The sequence below is a fragment of the Antechinus flavipes genome, chromosome 3, assembly GCF_016432865.1.
Source record: "Antechinus flavipes isolate AdamAnt ecotype Samford, QLD, Australia chromosome 3, AdamAnt_v2, whole genome shotgun sequence".
NCBI lineage: Eukaryota > Metazoa > Chordata > Mammalia > Dasyuromorphia > Dasyuridae > Antechinus > Antechinus flavipes.
Window position 1 is genome coordinate 427682412 of NC_067400.1, and position 17787 is coordinate 427700198.

At 33.2% G+C, this 17787-nt stretch overlaps 1 long non-coding RNA gene across 1 annotated transcript in view; it reads right to left on the reverse strand.

Moving 5' to 3' along the window:
- Positions 1-17320, reverse strand: part of LOC127554599 (uncharacterized) — a 66290-nt gene extending 48970 nt beyond the window's left edge. Inside the window, exons 1-2 of the long non-coding RNA XR_007952017.1 lie at positions 17158-17320; positions 11880-12015 (exon numbers count right to left, since the gene is read on the reverse strand). This is a non-coding gene — a long non-coding RNA (uncharacterized LOC127554599). The remainder of the gene's footprint in view (positions 1-11879; positions 12016-17157) is intronic.
- Positions 17321-17787: the final 467 nt, after the last annotated feature.

Sequence of the window (17787 nt, forward strand, 5' to 3'; positions counted from 1 at the left end):
CCAGCATTACAATATAATCTAATAAAAATTACTGGTCATTTGGTTTTCTTAATGTAAAAAGAGTTCCAAAAAATAACAATTTATTTTCTACTTGGTATTTTAATGAAGTTTTTTCCCCAACAACACCAAGAAGAGCTTAGGAAATACCATAATATAAGACTGTGAAAGAATGAAAAACTAACCTATGAAAAGAATGGATTGAACCTTGAAAAGAAAACTTCCTTCTACAGAAAATATACTGAAAGCCAAAGAAACCCAATAAAATGAAATGTGAATATCAAATGCAAATAAAATATTAATGACTATATTGTGTGTATGTATACACACACACACAATATACTTCTCTCTTAATATGCCTCAATAGCTATACATTTAATCTAAAGCTTTTGTGGAATGAAAATACACCTAACCAAAACAATAATACTGAAACAAAGAAAAATGTTCACTTTTTAAGTGTCATTTTATATATCCAGAAGGAAAAAATGAGTTGTTTGCCACTATAGATTAAATAAATGAAATATGCTGTTAGGCTGTTGTCGATGAAAAATACAAATAACTAGTCATTGTTCAAAAATGCATTTCTCTTTCAATTTCTTTATGTTTGATCCTTTCATATTCCTTTTATTGTTTTGTATACAATGTTTTGGTAAACACGATATCACTTATTCATCATTTTAACTCTCTGAAACTTGTAAGCATTTGTATTAAAAATCTGTAATTCTGTTCCTGAAATTAATTTGTTTTAATTTTCTCTTCATTGTAGTGAGTTTCATTACTGAGCTAAATTAAAATTCTGTTACTACAAATGTTGTCTTAATATAACCTACTATAAAACTTTACCTTTGTTCTGTGTCCCCAAGCAATTCTATCTCATTAATCAGCTCTAGGACATCAGAGGTGAGTTCTCTATTAACTAACAAGCTAATTTCCCATTAGCCTAGTACAAATCCATTGCCAATACTACACCAGGACGACAGAACACAAGATTAAAATCAATATGAAATTATATTATTAGAGAAGAAAAAGCTGAGAAGGTATTGGATAGATCTTTCTCTTCCAATTGCCTTAACTCCACTTTATACCCACTTTTATACGCTTTCTCTTTTCTTCCTCTTTTCAATATAAATAAGATAAACTATCAAAAAATTAATTATGAAGTACAACTCAATACACTCAAACAATAATTAAACAAATTTGTTTTACTTTCATTACTTTAATAAAGAAATGCAACTAGTATTTATATACTAATGGTGGCCATTTTGCAGATAATTGAAATTGGTACTGTGCAATTTTTCCTAGAGAAGGCTCAAAAGTAATTCTAACCTTAACATTTTAATTTTTAGAATATGTTTCTGGATTTTATTTATCATATGTTGTGGTCTTCTTCAGAGCTTTTCCTAACTGAAGAATAATTTTCCTTTCACACTTCTCTTGAGACGAAAGGAAAACTTTATAGATAATCAAAAAGTGTAATTTATGGGAATTTAATGAATCAATTAGATTTACAACTACTTGTTGTAATTTAATAGTGACAACAGTAATAAAGTAGTTTACAAATTCTAGGAGAAGCAGTCATTAAAGCCACTTCTTAGGCATTCCAAAGAAACCAAGGGTTTGTTTCCAGTCCCTTCCTATCAAGTAGTCTAATTTAGAATTGGCACTTGTGAAGGCTTCAAAAGTAGGTACTGAATTCATTTAGTAATGTTTCTATAGCCCTTAATTGAGTAAATAAATCAAAGGCTGGGAATAATGTTCACATGTCTGGCTTTTGTTAATTGAAAGGTCCCTAATATTTTAAATCAGAGATTCTTAACCATTAAATTTTTTAATGGTTTAATGTCATGAATTCCTTGCCTTCTCAGTCTACTTGAAAACTCTTCAGAATGATGTTTTTAAATGCATAAAATAAAATACATAATATTACCAAGAAAATCAGATATATTGAAATATATTTAAAAATATGTTAAAGAAAACAAGTCTATTGACCTCAGGTTAAGAATTGTTGTATGTGTACATCATTTCATTATATTTAAAAATAAGGCTCTTGTTCATTTTTGAAAGTTTCACAAAGATTATCTTATTTGAACTTATTATTAACTTATTTGAACTTATTTGAATTAGAAAAGTTTCACAGAGATTATCTTATATACAAGCAAAATTGGTAGCCTTATCCTGGATTTACAGATGAGAAATTTGCAGATTGGTACAATTGGTACAACACTGACGTCAGAATCAGAGAAAATTTTAAAAAATCAAAATCAGAGAAAAATTGACTTTGCCACTCAATTTTTTTTTAAATTTTAAACAAGTTCTTTTGTTATCTGGGTCTCCTTCAGCTCTACATCTATGATCTTATAGGACTCTTAAGAGATTAAAAAAACATATCCAAAGTAACAAGACTGTTAAATCCAAGAATGGAATTCAAATCTGGTTTCTTTGACTTTCAGTACAATGGTTTTTCAGTTACTTGGCATTACTTCATAATAAGGAATAAACTATCTAAAGTATTATACTTGGCATTAAAGAATCTTTTCATATTACCAGAATTATTTGTAAGTAGTCTTCCTATAATGTTAAAATAACAAAATGATTACTATTATACACATCATATGAAGTAATTTTTTTATGAGAAAAACACCACTTACAGATTTTTTGATAAATTACAAGGGTACCTACCTCATTTGAAGCAAAAAAAAAAAAAAGCTCCTGAAAAATTAAGTTTAAATCAAATTTTGTAGGTTAGTTAATTTACCAATTAAGAATTCTAATAAAATAATTCAATCAACGAGCAATTGATTCCTTCTGAAAAGCAAATTCAAATAAAAATCTCCAAAATTTGTCAGTTTTCTAACTGAGATTTTCACAGATCAGGCAAAATATATTTTTATATAGCAGCATTTTCCTTCTTTCCAAAGAACAAAATGTTTTTAAACATATAACTTTTATTGTTGATGTAATGATTGAAATAAAAAAAGAACAAACCCTCAGAAACAAAAAGAGACCTCAAAATATTCAATGATTCATTTGAGTAATTCTCCCAGGATGCAGCTTCCAGGAATCAGAAGAGTGTCTTAATTTAAAATGATCATGACTGTTTAAATCCTGGCAAAGCTCTGGCAAGCTTAAAGGCTGCTAAAACAAAAGGAGGGATGGAATTATCAGCAGGTGACCAAACGTGGGAAAATCCCAGGGTAGGAGTATCAGTTTCTGACACAAAGCATTGTCTGGGTGACTGCTGGATAAAGGTCTGTGAAGGAAAAGCCCCTAGAAGGACAGACACAATTCATCATTTCACATAGAAAAGAGAATGATGTGAAACCAGCTTCTGAAACTTGTCCCTTCCCCCAGCTTCCAGAAGCTCAGCTAGGAGCTGCCTCCCTGAGGACATATGGTAGTCATGGTGACAGGACATGGCCTCATGCCTCTGCCTTCCCTGGTACCAGAGACTGCAGGGTTTGCTAAGGAAGTATGCTTGCCAACATAATAGTATTTTCTCTCTTGCTGCCTGCCTTAAATTCTCAAAGATATGACCAATACTTTGATAGGAAATAAAACACATCATCAATATCATATTTTGGAAAATCAATAATTCCATTTTATTACCTTTTTAATGGTAAATTAAAGTGGAGCAACAAAATGATTATTTATAAGTAGAACAATGTCCCCTAGAGTTCACTAAATGTAATTCTGTTCTAACAAAATGCTATAGTTCTGCATAATTATTTTTTTAAAAAACTAAGTAGACTGTCAATATGAATAGAAAAATATCTTTGTTATAAGAGACTTATAGATGTTTCTCAATCTGGGCCATTGAAGTTAATGAAATATTTCAAAAGGGTGTCAAAAAAGAAACACTGATAGTAGAAAGATAGAAAAAAATTGATGGAATAACACATTAATTCTTATAAAACATTTAATTCTTGAGCTTAAAAAAAAGCTGAGAAAATAATCTAACTGGCAAAGAAAATGAAAAAAAATAACATTATTTTAGCCAGACTGGTATTTTTAATAACTATGGATTTTTTGATGTATGCTTTGCAGCTTTATATATAATATGGTAACTTCATTAGAAACAAGCAACCAGCAACACACCCCTACTTTGGATAGAAAATCTGTGTTGACATTCTGTATTGAAGTTGCCATCCTGTATCCTATGACAGGGGTTATAGACAGGAAAGGAATTATGTAAATTAGCAAAATAAACCATAAAACAATCCATACATTTACATCTACTGATCTTATTTTATCAATGCATACATCTTAACAAGTCAAGACAAGATAATCAGTAATATCTTAGAAAGTAGTCACACTTTTTTTCTTGCCTTGAAATGATGAAAGCCCCTAAATGTCTATTATCAAGAAGAATGAATCAAGATTTTTACATATTCCAAAAGGAAACAGAGATGCTAAATAATCTTGACAAATGTTGTGAGTTCATTATGACCAAAAAAAAAAAAAAAAAAAAAAAAGAACAAGGAAAAAAATTCACTGAAATGTTTACTCCTGGAAATGCTGTAACACTACAGACATTCCGATGGAGAGAACATGGGATAAAACCGTATGTTTATTTGCATACAAAGTTAAAACAAAAACAAAAACACACCTTTTTAGAGAGTACCCTCCATGGCTTATCTATCAAAGGCAATGTCTTACATTAACATTTTCAAAGTTTCAGATTTTTCAGATGATAGATGGTGTTCACACAGCATACTTCAAAACAATAAAAACATTCACTGAAGGAAAAAAAAAAAAGAACCAAAAGAAGCAAATAGTTTGTGTTTCAGCAAAATAGCCCATCTGACCCTCTCATATTGTATTCCAACATCCTGGACATTAACATCATTTCCCCTCATTTTCATTTTTTTCCTACCTCTCCCTCACAAAATATCAACAGTCTAGAGCAAAAGGATACTGTTTGATATTCCAGTTGCCAATAGATTACCTAGATTCTAAGAATCAATGATCAAGGATTTCTTAGGAATCGGTCAGAAATTGCAACAGCTGTATTTAATCAAGTCTCCTATAATTATTTAAACAAGGTTTTGAAATATTATTTGCTCCACAAGGTATTCCTCTGAATAAATTCTGAAAAATGACATGACACAGACAAGTTTCAGATCAGGATCAAACTGACAGTCATGTGCAAAACAAGTTAAATTAATTATCAAGATAAAGGCCTATGTTCTCTGTCTCTCTGGTTGTTGTTGTTGTTGTTTCTGTTTCCAGGGTTAAGAATATCAGATAAGAGGTTTGAACTTGTGAGGTTCTCTTTTTTAAATACATTTTTTTACTGACATTATTTTTTGACATCTTTTCCAGAGAACCATCCCATATAACAAATAGTATTTTTAAGACCAAAAAAAAAAAAAAAAAAAAAGAAAGAAATTTAAAAGAAAAAAACAGCACAACTGATCAATATATCAAAGAAATCTGAAAATATTTGCAATGTACAACATTTGTGGACCTCCTATCCCTGCAAAGGAATGTGGTGGAGCCGTCTTCTCAAGAGTTCTTCTTTTATACCATTTCTTGTTCTATTTTTTACAATTTTCAATTTTGATTTTTTTGGTTGAATGTTCTTTCCATTTGCATTGTTGCAGTCAATGTATACATTGTTTTCTTGGCTTTGCTTACTTCATTCTACATCTAGTAATAAAACTAATGTTATGTCCCAGACACTATACTAAGTGCTTTCTAAATATTATCTCATTTGATCCTCACAATCCTGAGATATAGGTGCTATTATTAATATTGTATAATGTCTATATAGACATTATCTGTATAGATAAGGACATTGAAGGAAAAAGAGGTTGAAAGGCTTGCCCAAGATCACTTATCTGAAGCCAGATTAAACTCGGATCTTTCTGACTCTGTAGTCATCATATTTGTCATTTTTTATAGCAAAATAATATTCCATTATGCTCACACGCCATAATTTGTTTAGCCATTTTCTTGCTAACACAAAAAGTGCTATTATAAATATTTTGATGCATATGGGTGTAACATGCTCTCATAGCAGTTACTATTCCCAGTATCTCCTGATTCCTAGGCCCTCAGAGTACCTCTGGCCACTGACCTTTGCAGTGTCAACTAATTCTACCAGCTTGCCTCCTCTGAGGCCTTCAGAAGCCTCTGGCCACGATTTCTTGAATTGTAGTTTAATAACCAAGAACAGCCAGCCACGTGCCAACTTAAAGCCTTTATTATACCTACTTACTTAATGCCCTGACTTGTTAACTCCCTAGTGAACACCTGGTCCGAAGACCCACATGTTCACTATCAACCTCATTAACTCTCTTGGCTATCCATCCACTTGGCTACCCCAGAATAAAGAGAGTGACTTGCTGCCCGCAGTGGATTTGTAGAGGATCTGTGAGGTCACACACACACAGACAATCAGTGAGAGAGCACTTTCTCTCATTAAGAAGCTATCTTGATATGGACAGGATCCCACCCAAGGGGCAGTCCTATACCCACAGAGATCACTTTGGGTCACTCAAATCTCCTGGTGCACTGTGGCCACTCATTTAAAGGACCCTTACATATGGGGACTTTTTTATTTTTATTAGTGCATTCCTTGGGGAATAAACCCAGTTACATAGATTATTTTTTTCTTTTCACTAATCCTTTTTATTTTTTAAGTTTTTTATTATTTTATTTTACCCAATTACATGTAAAAACAATTTTCAACATCTGTTTTTACAATTTTGAGTTCCAAATTCTCTCCTTCCATCCCCATCTCCCTCATTGAGAAGGTAAACAATTTAATTAATACAAGTCACACATGTGTACTCATGCAAAACATTTCCACATTAGTCAAGTTATGAAACAAAACACAAGTAAAAATAAAAAAATAAAAAAACAAGAAAAAACAAAGAAAGTTTTGATCTGTATTTAGACTCCATCAGTTCTTTCTTTGGATATCAATAGCATTTTTCATTAGAGGTTCTTCAAAACTGTTTTGAATCACTGTATTGCTGAAAATAGATGTCATTCATAGCTGATCATCTTATAATATTACTGTTTCTGTATACAATTTTCTCTTGGTTCTACTAATTTCACTTTGCATCTTTCAGGTTTTTCTGAGAGCATCTAGATCATTTTTTCTTACAGCACAAAAATATTTTATCACAATCATATAGCATAACTTGTTCAGTCATTACACAACTGATGGGTATCCTCTCAATTTGCAATTCTTTGAATAGAGCTGCTATTAATATTTTTGTACATATAGATCCTTCCTTTATGTTTTTTTTTAAACCTCTTTTAGGATGCAGACTTAGTAGTGGTATTGCTAGGTCAAAGATATGCAGGGTTTTATAGGCCTTTGGGCATAGTTACCAATTGCTCTACCTAATAGTTGAATCAGTTCACAACTCCACCAACAATGCATTAATGTATCAATTTTCCCACATCACCTTCAATATTTGTCATTTTTCTTTTTGTGGTGTTCTCTTCTTTAAAATATAATGGTTCTCTTGGAACAGGTTTCTTGGGGAGATTTTCTGGAGGCAGCCTTAGTTTCAGTTCTGAGCAATAATCTCCTCAAATACAGCCAGCTGATAAAATCCAAGCGTTTATTTTCTCCTTCCCGAGTCTTGTCTCCTTGCCTGGGGCTGGGCAAATTTCTGGAGAGCCTTTTAGACCAGCATTGGTCTCAATGGGGGAAGTGCAGGAGGCCAGCCACCAAGGTGGTATGAGATGAAGTGAATGAATCTGTCTCCGCCTCCAAGAGTGGGCTTCTTTATCTCCCAGAGTGCTTTGTGTCTCTCCCAGAGTGCTCTTTGGCCTTAAGAGCTTCTTGCTTATATGAGCTCTCTAAATGTGTGAACACAAGCATTGTTTCTATCAGTTCCACTTAGTACCTTGTTTCAAGTTCTGTCCTATAACATCTCCTTGTAAGATCAGATCAATCATACTGAACCATGCTAAATTAGATAATTATTGTCTCTATCAATTCTAATGACTTAGCAGCTTGTAAGGATTCTAACATCTTTTCTATCCTATTAGCCAATCTAATAGATGTGAGGTAGTACCTCAGTTGCATTTCCTAGGTTTAGAGCATTTTTTCTTATATCTATAAATAGCTTTGGTTACATCAACAGAAAATAACTGTTCTACCTCTTAGACCAGTGGAGAAGGAAGAAATTTGTGACCAAAGAAGAAACAGAGATCATTATTGGTCACAAAAAAGATAATTTTGATTATATTAAGTTAAAAAGTTTTTATACAAACAAAACTAATGCAGACAAGATTAGAAGGAAGCAATAAACTGGGAAAACATTTTTACATTCAAAGGTTCTGATAAAGGCCTCATTTCCAAAGTATATAGATAATTTTCTCAAATTTGTAAGAAATCAAGCCATTCTCCAATTGATAAATGGTCAAAGGATATGAACAGACAATTTTCAGAAGAAGAAATTGAAACTATTTCTAGTCCAATGAAAAGGTGCTCCAAATCACTATTGATCAGAGAAATGCAAATTAAGACAACGCTGAGATACCACTACATACCTCTCAGATTGGCTAAGATGACAGGAAAAGGTAACTAATGTTGGAGGGGATGTGGGAAAACTGGGACACTGATGCATTGTTGGTGGAATTGTGAATGGATCCAACTGTTCTGGAGAGCAATCTGGTACTATGCTCAAAAAGTTATCAAATTGTGCATACCCTTTGATCCAGCAGTATTACTACTGGGCTTATATCTCAAAGAGATCTTAAAAGAGGGAAAGGGAGTCGCATGTGCAAAAATGTTTGTGGCAGCCCTTTTCATAGTGGCTAGAAACTGGAAACTGAATGGATGTCTATCAATTGGAAAATGGCTGAATAAATTATGGTATATGAATGTTATGGAATATTATTTTTCTGTAAGAAATGACCAACAGGATGATTTCAGAGAGACCTGGAGAGACTTACATGAACTGATGCTGAATGAAAAGAGCAGAACCAGGAAATTATTGTACATGGCAATAAGAAGACTATACGGTGATAAATTCTGATGTTCATGACTCTCTTACACAATTAACTGATTCAGACCAGTTTCAATCGTTCAGAATTGAAGAAAGCCATCTACACTCAGGGAGAGGACTGTGGGAACTGAGAATGGACCACAACATAGCATTTTCACTCTTTCTGATGTTGTTTGCTTGCATTTTTGTTTTCCTTCTCAGGTTTTTTTTCTTTTTAGATCTGACTTTTCTTGTGCAGCAAGATAACTGTATGGATATGCACACATATATTGGATTTACCATATATTTTAACATGTATTGGAATACCTGCCATCTAGGGGAGAGGGAAGGGGGAAATTTGGAACAGAAGGTTTTACAAGGGTCAATGTTGAAAAATTATCTATGCATATGCTTTGAAAATAAAAAGCTATAATAATAAAGTAATTTTTTTTAAAAAAGTCTTTCCAGTCCTCTCTGAAATCATCCTATTGGTCATTTCTTATAGAACAATAATATTCTATAACATTCATATACCACAATTTATTCAGCCCTTCTCCAATTGATGGGCATCCATGCAATTTCCAGTTTCTAGCCACTACAAAAAGGGCTGCCACAAACATTTTCCATGCATATGTTTTATAAATAAAAAGCTATAATAAAAAAGAAAAATGACTGTTCATATATTTTATCAGAAATCATTTTTACAAATTTTATGGATTTTTCTAAATATTTGAGAGATGAGGGCTTTATCAGAGAAACTTGCTTCAAAATTTTTCTCAGTTATGATTACTTACTGTATTATTTATTCTATGCTCTCCTTTCTTTCAAGCTGTCCTACTTCAAAAGTGTTTTGATTCTGACTATTGCTTCCTCCAATCCATTTTACCTTCTATGATTATCACCTCCCTTACCTTATCCCTGTTCCTCCCTCCACTTACCTGTAAGGTAAGATTGATCTCTATGCCCAAATGAGTGTGTATGTTATTCATTGTTTGAGCCAATTTTGATGAGAGTAAATTTCAAGCATCCTCTGTCACCTTCTCTATGGAATTTGACTATAATAATCCTGGGAGTTTTCATTTGGGGATCTCTTTCAGAAGGTGATTGGTAGATTCTTTCAATATCTATTTTACCTTCTGGTTCTAGAATATTAGAGCAGTTTTCCTCAAAAGTTTCTTGGAAGATGATGTCTAAACTCTTCTTTTGACCATGGCTTTCAGAAGTTCAATAATTTTAAATTTATTTCTCCTAGATCTATTTCAGAGTCAGTTGTTTTTCTCAGATATTTCATATTGTCTTTTTTGTATTCTTTTGGTTTTGTTTATTTTAGTCTTTTTCATTTTTTGATGTCTAACAGAGTCATTCACTTCCATTAGTTCAATTCTAATTTTTAAGGAATTATTTTCTTAAGCTAGTTTTTGTACCTACTTTTCCATTTGGCCAAATTTATTTTTAAGGCATTCTCTTCTTCAATGAATTTTTGTGCCTCTTTTTCCCTTTGGCCAAATGTACTTTTGCCACTTTTACCATTTAACCTCTTCAGTTTTTTAAGATGCTATTTTCCTCAGTATTTTTGTGCCTCCTTTACTAAGCTGTTCACTCTTTTTTTCATGATTTTCTTGCATTACTCCCATTTTTCACCCCAATTTTTCCTCTATCTCTCTTACTTGATTTTTAAAATCTGTTTCGAGTTCTTCCATGTCCTGAGACCAAACATATTTTTCTCGGAGGCTCTGGATATAAGAGTTTTGACTGTTGTCTTCTGAGTGTATGTTTTGATCTTCCTTGCCACTAAAGTAACCTTCTGGAGTCAGAACTTTTTTCTTTTGTTTGCTCATTTCACCAGTCTATTTCTTGACTGTTAAGTCTTTGCTAAAGTGGGGCTCTGTTTTGTGGGTAGAGTCTATACTGTTTCAAGCTATTGGAGTTCTACACAGTTGTTTTCAGTGACACTTGTAGAAACCCATAGGTTTTCAGTTATTCTGAGGAAAGTTGCATTTATTACTCTTCTAGCCTGTGCTCTGGTCTGTGGGTTTTGACATGCACTTTTTTTCTGTTCTACAACTTTAATGAGAGTCCCTTCCTCCACTCAAGCTACAATTCTGAAATGTTAATAATCCTCCACAATCTGGGACTGACACCCAGGACTTCGACCTGGATCCAAATATGGGCAAAGCAACAGAGTCCTGCCTTTAGTACCCCTTGTATTCTTATTCTGATTAACTACTTAACCCCCTTAGAGACTGAGGGCTCTAGAAGTAGCTCCTGCTGCTACCACTGATTCAGTGGTTCCCAAGGCTTGCTCCTGGTTTGCTGGAGCTCATTCTGTGCTGGTGCAACCTATAATAGGCTGCATTTCATTTCCCTCCCCCCAACCTTTCTTGCTAACTTTCTAAGTAGACTAGAGTGGAAAAATTTTCACCCCATACTTTTGTGAGCTCTATTGCTCCAGAATTTGTTTTAGAGAATTATTTAAAGGTGTTCAGAAGTGTTCTAGGGAGAGCTCAGGTGAGTCTCTGCATTTTCTCTGCCATCTTCCAATAATGGAATTTTAAGAATAACAATTTGAACATAGATTCAGAGATACTAGCCTGAGGAATAGTAAATAAAACATTGGTTCAAGTATTCATCATTTTATTCCCATACTACTACAATAACTAGAATAATTACTACAAAATCTATTACTACTACAATAATAATATAATGACTACTACAACTATTTTATTTCCTTGCCACAAGCTTTTCCCCACTCCATCTTCTGTTCTGCTGTCAAAGTAATATTTCTAAAATGTAGATCTCAACATGTCCCAACTTCTTCTTCCCTGACCCCCTCTAATTAAACTCTGGTGGCTCACTATCATCTCTTGGATCAAATATAAAATCCTCTATTTGATATTCAAAGTCCTTCATTACTACAAATCTCCCTACCTTTTCTAGCTAGGGCAAGCAGGTGGTGCAGTGTTTATTGCTGGGTTGGAGTAGGGAAGGCTCATCTTCCTTAATTCAAATCTGGTCTTAGACATTTATTAACCATCATTTTATCTTGTTTGCCTCAGTTTCTCATCTGCAAAATAAGGAGAAGGAAATGTCAAAAAAAATCTCAAATGGGGTAAAGAATCAGACACAATTGAAATGACTGAACAATTCCTTTTCCAGTCTTCTCATGCTATTAACCTCCTTGAACTTATTTTGCCAGTAACTGGCCTCTTAGCTGCTCCCACACACATTCTATGTAGACTCCAAGCATTTACACTGGCTATCCTTCATGTTTTGGTGGATGCTACCCATGAACTACTGAACCCTAATGGAGAAAGTCTTAGACCCATCATTATTAGATCCAAAGATACATTAAAAAAATATGTTATCATATCTCAATTGGTCCTTGTTGTTGAGTCTATTATTTTTTCTTATTTAACTTTTTATCACTTCCTCCAACTTTCTAATCCAGTTGTTTCAAAAATCTCTCAAGCTACCCACATAACACCTCCCTTTCCCATCTCTCTCTCTGTAGAGAACTTCAAATGATTCTTTATCAGAAAATTTTATCCATGTACCATGAGCTCTTTCTTCTCCTCAACTGTATACAGCAAGTCTACTCAATATTATCCCCCATTCTACTCTCTCCTTTGAACTTAAAAACTGATCCCCAGATCTGGAATGCATCCCTTTCTATTTTCTTATCTCTTAGAACCCTCAATATGTAGTTCTGATAGACCTCCCCAAAGTATTTCCTAATTCCCCAGTTAGTTATCTCTCTCTTTTGAAATGACTTTGCATTTACTTGTCTAGGGACATGTTGTGTCTCTCCAGCAGAATTTAGAATTACTGAGAGCAATGACTATTTTTCTTTTTTTTAAATCAATTTATTAAATTTATTAAAAATTTGAGTTCCAAATTCTCTTCCTCCCTTCAGACTCTCTACCACCCACTGAGAAAGCAAACATTATACGCATAAATTTATGTAAAACGTATTTCCTGGTTTTGCTAATTTCACTTTGCATCAATTCATAAAAGTCTTACCATATATTTCTAAAACTATCACCCTTGTCATTTCTTATAGCTCAAGAGTAATCCATCACAATCATATATCACAATTTGCTCAATTTCCCTCTGTGCCAACATGGAAAAAGTTTCTATGAATATTTTTGATGAGGTAATTGGGGTTCAGTGACTTGCCCAGGGTCACACAGCTACGAGATGTTAAGTGTCTGAAGCCAGATTTGAACTTGGGTCCTCCTGACTTCAGGACTGGTGCTCTAATCACTATGCCACCTAGCCCCCCCTACTCTGAATATTTTGTACATATAGATCATTTCCCTTTTAATTTGATCTTTTTGGGATACAGATATAATAATATTATAGCTGGGTCAAAGAATATACATAGTTTTAAGACCCTTTTAACGTAATTTGAAATTCATCTCCAGTGTGATTGGACCAATTTACAATTACATTAACAGTTCATTAGTATTCCTGTTCCCATATTCCCTGTTATTTCTGACAGGTGTGAGGTGGTATCTCAATTCTTTTAATTTGTATTTCTCTAATCAATAGTGATTTAGAGCATTTTTTCATGACCATAGTTTTGATTTGTTCTTCTGAAAGCTGCTCCTATCCTGACTAGTTCATATCCTGACCAGCTGAAAGCTATTCCTATTTTTTGACCATTTATCAACTGAGGAATGGTTCTTATCTGTATAAATTTGACTCAACTCCCTACACATTTGAAAAATGAAACCTTTAGCAAAAAAACTTGTAAAAATTTCTGAGATTATTGCATTTTCTATGGCACCTTTCTGCTAAATGTAGTTCTTCTGATATTTCTTCTATTTTTACTTTTGTTTTGTCTAAGATTTTTATTGCTACTTCTGCATTTTTTACATCAGCAGAGCATAATATATTCTTTTCCAATCCATTATTTTAACTTTGTGGCTTGTTTGTTTCAAGTATATTTATCATAAACATATTTTGGGATTCTAGTTTCTAATCCATTCTATGATCTGATTCCATTTCATCCCGTTCACATTTAGTTATGATTCCTGTGTATTTTCCTTCATCCTATTTTCTTCTGTTTCTCTCTCTCTCTCTTTTTTTTTTTTTTTACTCTGTCCCTTTTCAAGAGTCTGATTTGCTTCTGATCACTGCCTTCCTTAATCTGACCTCTTTATCACCTTCCCTTTTTTTGTCCTCTTCTCCTCCTATTTCCCTATTGGATAAGATAGATTGTGTGTGTGTGTGTGTGTGTGTGTTTCTTCCTTCTTCGAACCAATTCAGATAAGAATGAGATTATAGTGTTGCCCACCATTCTCCCCACCCCTATTTTTCCTCTCCATTATAAAAGTTCTTTCTTGCATGAGTCTTTTTGTTTTGCTCGACTATGCTCATTTCTACTAAGAGTTAAGTTTTTCTTGCTTTATCAACAGGGAGGAAAGGGGAGGCAGGAAAGAGAAAAGATGAATCCTCATTTGATAATAAAACAAATTTTTTTTAATAAAAGTAAAGAAAAAACATGTAAATAATAGGCAATAAATGGAAAAATATGAGTATAGAATGGAAAAAGGAAGAAATAAGAATAAGGTAGAATAAATGAAAATCAAACTTCTTAGAGAAGAAAACCAGCAAGACATATTACTTAAACTAAGAGGTTGGAGAAAAGAAAGAATGAAGGATTTTGAACCACATACTTGCTGGGCAGGGAAAGGCAAAAGAAGACTGGGAAAACGACAAGGCAGGGAGAATAGGGAAAGGAAGAGACTAAATAGAAATTTAACAAATATAAGTAACTATCAAAAAATCAAAAAGAAACAAAGGTCATTAACATTCCATAAACTAGAACTCTCAAAGAAAAAAAGGCTGCCTTGGTGCATAAATTTTATTAAATATTTCAAGAGTAAGGATTGTACAAACTAGATATAGATATCCCTAGATCTATATATAGTTGATAAGATCTTTATAAACAGTGGTAAAGATTATATAGTTGATATAATAGTTGATTGTAAATATAGTGAAAGATATCTATCAATTATATATATATAGATAGATATAATCTTTATCACTTTGAATATAGATAGGTAGATAGTTATTTGTTGAAGAAAAATTGATTGACTTGAGTTTCCTAATATAGATTATAAACTCTTATTATAAAGTCTTTTAAGAAAAGACTGTCTTACTTTCATTTTCCTAACCCCATTGCCTAGCATAATACATTGCTTAAAAAATATTGAACTAAATTGAGTTGATTGAAATCTATTTTTTGAATTAATACTCAAATGTATGCCTGAGATCTCAACCAAATCAAAGATTTCTTTTTATCCTTTAAGCAATATCCTCAACAATTTTCAATTTCAGAAGCCTATAAAATAAGTTAAAGGAATATATTACTTAGAAATTAATTCATTCTATGAAGGGATATATCTTCTTTATTATGATATTAAGGGGTGAGAGAGGAATGTACTGAGTGAAAGTGAAATGGTGCAAATTATCTGCCATTAAAAAAAAGAAGCAAGAAAAAGCTTTTACAATGGAAGGGAAGATAGGGAGGAGAGAGGGAGTGAGTGAACCTTACTCTCATCAGAACTGGGTCAAATAGGAAGTAACATATATACTCAACAGAGATATAGAAATCTATTTTACCTTGCGGGAAAATAGGAAGGGAAGGGGGTAATGATAAAAGAGAGGGCATGTTGGGAGAGGAAGTGGTCAGTAGCAAAACACTTTTGAGGAGGTACAGAGTGAAAGATGAGAGGGGGGGATAGAGGGGAGAATAAAAATTAGTAATAATAATTGCAAAAAAACTTTTTTCAAAGACGATTTCTCTGATGAAATATCATTGTTCTCTGGGAAATGATAAGCAGGAGGTTCTCAGGAAAAAAAAGTCTTCCATGAATAAAGTGAAATACAATGTATACAAAATAATAACAATGTTCTGAGGTGACCACTTGCAAATCACTTTGTTATTCTTAGTAGTACAATCATCCCCAAGTATTCTGAAGGATTTAAGATGAAAAATACTATCCATACCCAGAGAAGAAACTGATCATACAGATCAAAGCATTATATATTTCTCTCTCCATCTCTCTCTTTAATTTTAACTTAATGTTTCTTGAGAGTTTTTATTTTCATTAGAATGGGAGATTTGTTTTCTTTCATAACTTGACTTTAATGGAAATGTTTAATATAATTTCACATGTGGTTTCTTAATTATGGGTGGGAAGAATTAAAAAATCTTAAAAAACAAATGAAAAATTTGTTTTCGAATGTAACTGGGAAAGTATTAAATAAATAAAATTAGAACTAAAAAAGTAAAATAAACATGTTTACTGAATGAAAAAAAAAAGAAATTAATTTATTCTTTTTCATAGTTCTTAATTCCAACCTTCTCCTATCCCAGTCAAGGGAAATGTCTTCCACCAGGACTCCTCTTATGCCTGCTAGTTCCTTTTATTATTCCTTGACTCGTGAGTAGGCTGGGGGAGGGGAATCAGTTTAATCCCCAGGAGTCAGCTTGAAATGACTAGTAAGAAACAGATACTCCCAAAGAGAGCAGCAACCAGAGTAAGTATTACCAGCCTGTTGTGAAATGAGAGAAGACAAGGCACGGGAGAAAAACAATCAAAGAGGGACATTTGAGCCAATTTCTCAGCTCCCTACCACATAGCAGAACAGATCATTCATGACATTAAATTGGTGAGGTTGTGAAAGAAAACTAAACGACTATAACATGGAGGCTTATACTCGAAGAATCCTTTAATTGGTGGAAATTACTAAGGATTTGTTTGTTTGGAGGATTTTCGTCCACCACTTTAAGCTGAGGCAGATTCAATAAGAGAAGTTACTAGGATCACTTTTATTTCATTTAAACAGCATGTTCACTAAAATGGTATTCCCTTAAAAAGGAATTTCATTGCAGTCTTGCTGTTGCCTCACCAGATGGCAGGCAGCCAGACTACTTTGAGTCCTTAAAGTGCTAAATCAGGCCTACAGGGAAAGAAAGACAGATGGTGGTCAAGGTTTATCTCTCACCTTTCAGTCCAAGGCAAGAGAGGAATGGAATCCCTAAAGGGATGGCAAAAAGTTGCTGCTTTGGAGATGCTCATAGGTATTTTTAGTTTCACAGAAATTTTGCTTTTTAACATTTGTTTAGCAATTATTACCTAGATAATGCATCAGATTAGAAAATGAGGCAAATTTTTAAAAAATGAAACATTACCATGGAAAGAATACTTCATTTGGAATCAGAAGATGGCTTCACTTTCTAGTTCTGGTGCTTATTACTAGTGTAGTCTTCAGTAAATCACTTTATCTCTTTGGCCTTCACTTTCTTCATCTGTAAGATGAGGGGTTCAATGTAAATTAATTCTAAGATTCAATTTAGTTCAAACCTATAAAACAGAATTTGGAGACAAATCACAGCCAGCAAAATTTATATTATGTCATTTCCTTAAATCTTATAATATTCTGAGGATACCTTTCTTATTTCTGACTCACCACTCATGAATCAGGTAAAGAACTGTTGTTTTTTTCCTCCCTGAGCTTCACTAGTAAAAGTGCCAGAGAAGAAAGCTGTCACTGAATTGTACCACATTTTCCATTACCCTGTTGACAGCACACAAATAGACAAAGTAGAAAAGCTTCTAAAGAGCCTGCCAGATCAAGATGGCTTGGCCCTCTAGGCAGCAGCACAAAGAAACTCATATCAAGCTAGAGGCCTACCAAAAAATAATCAGTCATGCTTGTACACTCTGGCAAAAATATCAAATCCAGTTTTTTTTTCCCAGCAGTTTCATTATTATGCCTGCTATCAAATGTTAAATTACAACTCCTAAAAAGGAGATATAAA